This window comes from Macaca thibetana, chromosome 9 (assembly GCF_024542745.1).
Source record: "Macaca thibetana thibetana isolate TM-01 chromosome 9, ASM2454274v1, whole genome shotgun sequence".
Classification (NCBI taxonomy): Eukaryota; Metazoa; Chordata; class Mammalia; order Primates; family Cercopithecidae; genus Macaca; species Macaca thibetana.
This window is the reverse complement of record NC_065586.1, coordinates 3,736,286-3,743,353: the sequence shown is the minus strand read 5'-3', so window position 1 is coordinate 3,743,353 and position 7,068 is coordinate 3,736,286.

Here is a 7,068-nt window from a genome sequence, read left to right as displayed (position 1 = left end):
TGATGTCTTCCGGCCGCTGTTACCAGGTGCAGGGTCTGGAGTCTGCAGCTGCTGAGCTGGAGCTATTTGTAAAAAATGGTAGCAACAAGACAATAGATAGACATCTTGTCCTGAAAGCAGCAGGACAATGACTCACACGGATGAATCATTTTAAATTAGTCCAGTGGGTCTCAGGGGAACCAAGTTCTAAATTCAGGAAACATCAGGCTCTGACCAAGTGAAGACTGCCAACTCAATTTCATAATCCTACAACAAGAATTAAGAGAGTTTTTCGCTAGAAGCAAGCATAGAGAACATGTTATTATTCAATGGCATAATTCTGTAGATGTGAAAACAGAAGTCCAAGATCCAAAAGTCACTTAGCAAAGCCCGACAACACTGCAGGTCTTCTGATTCTCGGCTTGGGTGTTCTCTCTGCCATGCCATTGGGGCGCACTGCTCATGCTTTGGAAAACCACTGCACAAGCGTGTGAGAGCTTTGGGGTGACATGAGCAAATTATGAATTCCCCAGAGAAAACTGAGGCATTATTTTATGTAGCCAGGCAAGCATTACCCTGCCACTGGAGAAGCATCGGTTACAGCATAATCAACGAAGCCACAGCCATAGCCAGAACTGCTCACCGAAAGTTTCTTTTTTGGTATGAAAACTATGAGTGTATTTTCCCTAAGAACTTTCTGGCAACATGTACAAATAAAGCCACATCCACAATGACAAACTGTGCTGGTTAGAGTTTAGCAGATGACACTCTTGTTATTGAAACAGGAACTGACTCAGCCTCAGCAGCTACAGATCATATATTTTATTCCGTTGTGTTGTCTCATTTGAAAAAAAACCTATCACATGGCAACACTGTTTGTTTTCTAAATAATACATTTTCTTCAGAGAAACATGTAAAAGAGAGATAAAGCCTTTGAGATTTTAATTAATGTTTTCGAGGAACCAGGAGATAGTTTCTCAGTTAATACGTCAATATTTAAATACTGCAAAATATGTTTTCACAAATATAATAAAATCAAATGAGTATTTTTCAATGAAAGTAAATACATGTTTAATGTTTTTGAAGGACATAGATTCTAGTGTTTGAATCTGACTGTAGAACCTTTTATAACACTGAATAGTAGTAGTATTGCTATTAACTAAAAATGGATTTTTTAAACACATTATAAATTTTAAAGATTTTATTAACTTCAGAAATTTTGTTCATTATGACCAGGGCTGGGCTGAAGTTTGTCCATTAAGCCTTGACATCTACACAGTGCAAACTGATAATCTAAAAAACGTATCTCAGGACAAGTGCTTAAAACACTGAAATTTTTCGGTATACACCGAAGGCAATCTGCCTGGTGAATACTGAGAATCTGTTTACAGTTCACGGGCTACTCCAGAACAATGCCTCTGCTGCTGAAAACTGCTGAAATAAATAGAAAAAGATTCTTTAAATTCTATGAGTAGATGTTCGCTAGTACACCCACCCAGACTTCAGTGATTCAAACAGAAAAGCTTTCCTGTCTCCGCAGTGAGACGTGTGACATTTCTTGCAAATCATGGGCTTCCCTGGTGAGATAAGTCTCTGCCTGACGTACCATTTATTTTGTAAGGGGGTCTCCCACTGCTGGAAACTATTGCAAGACCACAAAAGATCAGAGACCCAGGGAGGTGATGGCTGTGACCTCTACGCACAGAAGCCAAGAGGCCTCCCTGAGGCTAGACTGGGTCAGAACCAGGCCCAAACCCACGGCACATCTTCCATGCCCGCCGGCTTCTCTCTGTAAACACCAGCTCCCTTTCTGTGGCTCAGTTATCTGCAGCCATTAGAAAGACATGGACTTTTTTTTTTTCTGCTTTTCCCTCCATAAATCTCAGAATGAATAGTTTCCATCTGTAATTGTTGGTTTTATATTTTTAAATAGTGAACTAAGAAACATAATGTCTCATTATCTCTGAAATGATTCGAGCATTTGCTGCGTGCAACTCTGTCGATAACAGCACAATACAGTCATTTTACTTTGTCTGGGGGGAGGGGAGATGCTTCAAGAAAGTTCCCTTTTTTTTCCTCTACTAACTCTGTATTGCTAGTTATCTGCTGTTTCCACACTCTGCATAGATCTAATTTAGGTATTAAAAAAAAAAAAGAGATACTCCAGACATTATCCTGGATTGGCAGTTCAGAAAACACATGTGGCTTCAAGCCTCCGTTGCAGATCTGAAGCAAATTATTTCTGTAAATGTGTGAAAATCTGACTTTCCTAAAAAATGGCTTGTGGTGCATATGTGCTCAAATCTATTCAGAAAAACCACAGCGCCTGACATTTCTTCATTATTTCCCTTGAGACATGAAGAGTCTTGTATAATTTTAGTTTTGTGAAATGACAGGTTCCGTCAATTTGCTTTTTGGAGTAACATGTTTTCTTGTGCTCTGTCATGTAAGATTTTACCTGAAAGCACTGAGAAAGCAGCTATCTGCCCTGCCATCTCGGGAGGGCCTCTCGACTCATGACAGTGACTCGGGATTTCTCACCACGGAGGCTGGAGTCATTGTGGGAATGTGCTTATTTCATATAGGGCCAGTCACACCTTAACATTTTCACGGTACTATGACAACATGCTACTTTAAAGCACCTTTTTTTTCTCCCTTGGTCAGGCAGTTCTGGGATTTAACTCCTAAGCACACGCTGCATTTGAACAAGATAACCTTTTAAAATAGTGTTATAAATAGCACATCACCAAGCGGATTTTCTTTCAATCGCACGGTATCTGAGGACAGGAAATTCTAGCCAAATGTTTACTGTCTACTCAGTCCTGAAAGTTAATCGTTAAAACTTAAGACCTGGCATGTTTTTATTAATCTGTTAATCACAACAATACTTTATTTGAAAATAAGTCTAAAGCTATCAGGTTGGCGCAAAAGTATTTCAGGTTTTTGCATTAAAAGTAATGGCAAAAACCGCAGTTACTTTTGTAACAACCTGATAACTCACTCAGGATGTAATTTGCCTTCATCCAGCTGAAAAACTCCAGCGTCTCATGAACCAGTGGCCACAGTAGCCACGAGGCCCTCTTGGGTGTGAACAAGTGTGCTTGTGTTTGTGCCTGTGTCTGTGTCTGTGTCTGTGACTCTGTATGTTAGTGTGTGTGTGTGTCTGTGTGTCTCTGTGTCAATGTGTGTGTGTCTATGTATATATGTGAACATGTGTATGTGTGCCACTATGTGTATGTGTTAGTGTGTCTCTGTGTGGGTAAGTTTGTGTGTGTTGTGTCTGTTGTGTGTTGTGTCTGTGTATGTGTGTGAACATGTACATGTGTGAATCTGTGTCAGCGTGTCTGTGTGTCTCTGTGTAAGTCTGTGTATGTTGTATGTGTTGTGTCTGTTGTGTGTTGTGTCCATGTATATGAACATGCGTATGTATGCCTCTCTGTGTGTTAGTGTATGTTTCTGTGTGTGTCTGTGTAAGTTTGTGTGTGTTGTGTCTGTGTATCTGTGTAAACATGTATATGTTTGTCTCTGTGTGTGTCAGTGTGTGTGTCTTTGTGTGATTGTGTGTTGTGTCTGTTGTGGGTCTGTGTGAGTGTGTGTCTCCACTCCCAACCAAGACGTGTTCTAGGGGAGGGGGAAACCAAGCACAGAAGTCTGTGAAGATAGCCTATGTTTGAGACCAGGTGGGAAGAACAAGTGCCGAGTCAGAAGGAGGCATTGAGTGGAACTTCGGGGACACGATCCTGCTAACTGACCCCAACCCAAGACCAGGAAGTCACTGCTGTTGAGAGGGACATTTTGGTAGATCCCTGGGGCTTGTGGGCATCTCAAGGACAATATGTGACCCGGTGGATCAATAATCCAGTAGAGATAGAAATACAGAAAACAGAACCAAACCAAGTGCCCGTCCTCCAAGTACTCACCCCAGCTCTTCACCCTTATGCCACCCAAGGGAAGAAAAACCCACCGCTGTCAGCGGGTGACACCTCCACCCAGTTTCACATCTGCAGGATCTTCCAGAGGAGAATTTGTCACCATGCTGTAAGAAAGCAGCAAAAAAGCAGCATTTGTATTTAGTAGAGCTTCTATTATGATCTGACCATACATCATCTCACTTAATCCTAAACCAATCCTGTCAGGTCAGCGTGTCCTTAGAAGAAATTCAAGAGTTGGGAAGCATGTCTGCCCTTGGGCGGCTGGTCAAATGGCAAAGATCAGGCTCAAGGCCGGGCTGGTCTTCAAAAGCAGGTCCTGTTTTGATGGCACTGAATGACACTGAATAATGACATCAGTTTAATGCCTGTTATGAGAGGTGATGGATCCCAGGCCCCATAGGCGAGCTTCCAAGTTCTATAACAGTCAATAGGGAATAGCAAAAACTCCTCAAGCCCTTTACTGTCAATTATATTTCTGGGTCATGATGCCTGCAACTCTCATCTCAGGCTATCTTTCCTCCAGAGCCCTTCAAACATGTCAAGGGATCCTGGAGGTGGGAAGGAGACACATGATTCCCCATCAGCTTCAACTTTGCAACTCAAACGTCGCTTTGAGATTTGGAAATGACCATGTGGACATCAGGGTGTTCTGGGCTTTTGTGAGACCCACTGGACTCCAAACTGTGAGGGTTTCCGTGTTTGTGTCCAGTCACAATGAGACAAGGGAGGATCACGAGTGAATCAGAAAAGACCCGAGCATACACTTCCACAGAACCTGCACCAGCCTAGCTTGTGTTTGGTCCAAGCACCAGAGCTTTGGCGCCACACAGGCAAACCCTGGGGGAAGTTCTGGGAGGAGGTACTGGCCTCTCTGGAATTCTGTTTCTAGGAGAGCTTCCAACAGGACTTGGGGTGTTCTAGGCTCTTTATCTGATCAACAAAACTGTAAAACGGGGATGTTGTAGTGGCTGTAGGATTGTAAAGTATACAAGAGCTGAAGGGGCTTTTGAAGTGGTAGAAACTGCTCTGAGCAGTGGCTGACCCGCTCTCCTCCATCAGAGTCAAGTACTCTTTCAAAGCACTGGAATAGAAGGCCCTTCCCATGCACGCACGAATGCTGTGTTTTAGAAAACTTATTTCTTCCAAGAAGTTCTACATAGGTCCTCATGACCTCCTGCAGTTTATATTTGAGGCTACCTACAAACAAATGTTACCCAATAAAAAAATTGCGATGTGTACATAAAGAAATACCTCAATGGTTATAAAACCTCTAAATATCTTTTAAAATTAAGACTAAAAAAGAAACTGTTTATCATGTTGATAACTACATCCTGCACACGCTTCCTGGCAGATAACACTACACCTCACTTTCAGCCATGGCTTCACTTTTCACTTTTCATTTTTAACTAAAAAAAAAAATCTGATCGGGCCGGGCGCCGTGTCTCATGCCTGTAATCCCAGCACTTTGGGAGGCCGAGGCGGGTGGATCACGAGGTCAGGAGATCGAGACCATCCTGGCTAACATGGTGAAACCCCATTTTCTACTAAAAATACAAAAAAATTAGTTGGGTGTGGTGGCGGGCGCCTGTAGTCCCAACTATTCGGGAGGTTGAGGCAGGAGAATGGCATGAACCCGGGAGGCGGAGCTTGCAGTGAGCCGAGATTGCGCCACTGCACTCCAGCCTGGGCAACAGAGTAAGACTCCATCTCAAAAGAATAAATAAATAAAATCTGATTGACACCTAATAATTGCATATATTTGTGGGGCACACAGTGATGTTTTCATACATATGATGTAAGGTGAGCGTATCAGGATAATTCGCATAGCCATCATCTCAGACTTTTATCATGTATTTGTGTTGAGAATATTCACTGTCCTCCTCCTAGCTATTTGAAACTTTAGAATATATAGCTGTATAGTTTCAAATCCTCCTTCTAGCTATTTGAAACTAATGTGTACTTATATAGTTAACTATGTATAGTTATTATATAACAATAACTATATCATATGTGATTAACTATAGTCATCTAGGACAGAACACTAAAACTTATCTAGCTGTAATTTCATATCTTTTAACAAACCCTTCCTTGTCCTTCCCCTCCCCCTCCCTTCTCAGCTTCTAACATTCTCTTTTCTTCTTACTTCAATGAGACCAACTTTTATTTAGCTTCCACATATGAAGGAGACTATGTGGTGTTTAACTTTCTGTTTCTGGCTTATTTCACTTAACATAATGTCCTCTAGTTCCATCCATGCTGCCATGAATGACAGGATTTAATTCTTTTTTATGGTTGCATAATATTCCTTTGTGCATATGTACTACATTTTCTTTATCCACTCATCTGTTGTCAGATACCTCAGTTGATTCCATATCTTGGCTGTTATGAATATTGCTACAACAAACATAGAAGATTCAGGTGTCTCTTAGACATGCTGATTTTCTTTCCTTTAGATAAATGCCCAGTATTGGGTCATATTTCTATTTGTGTTTCTGAGGAACCTTCATACTGTTCTCCACAGTGGCTGTACTAGTTTACATTCTCATCAGTAGTGTACGAGAGTTCCCTTTTCTCTGCATCCTAGCCAGTATTTGTGATTTTTGTCTTTTTGATAATAGCCATCCTAACCAGGGTGAGATGATATGTCACTGTGGTTTTGATTCGCCTTTTCCTGATTATTAGTGATGAGCATTTTTTTTCATATATTTCTTGTTCATATGTGTTTTCCTTTGAGAAATGTCTGTTCAGGTCATTTGCTCATTTTTTAACTGGATTGTTTACTCTTTTGCTGTTGAGTTCCTTGTATATGCTGGATATTACGCCCCTAGCAGATGAATAGTTTGCAATTGTTTTCCCATTTTCTTTAGGTTGTTTTTTCACTCTGCTGATTGTTTTCTTTGCTGTGTGGAAGCTTTGTGGTTTGATGTAATCCCAGTTGTTTATTTTTGCTTTTGTTGTCAATGCTTTTGAGATTCATAAAAATCTTACGATCATAAAAATTTATAAGATCTTTCCCTAGAACAATGTCTTGAAGCATTTCCTCTGTTTTCTTCTATTAGTTTTACAGGTTTGGGTCTTACATTTAGGTCTTTGATTCACTTTGAGCTGATTTTTGTACAGGGTGAGAGGTGGGGATATAGTTTCATTCTCCAACACC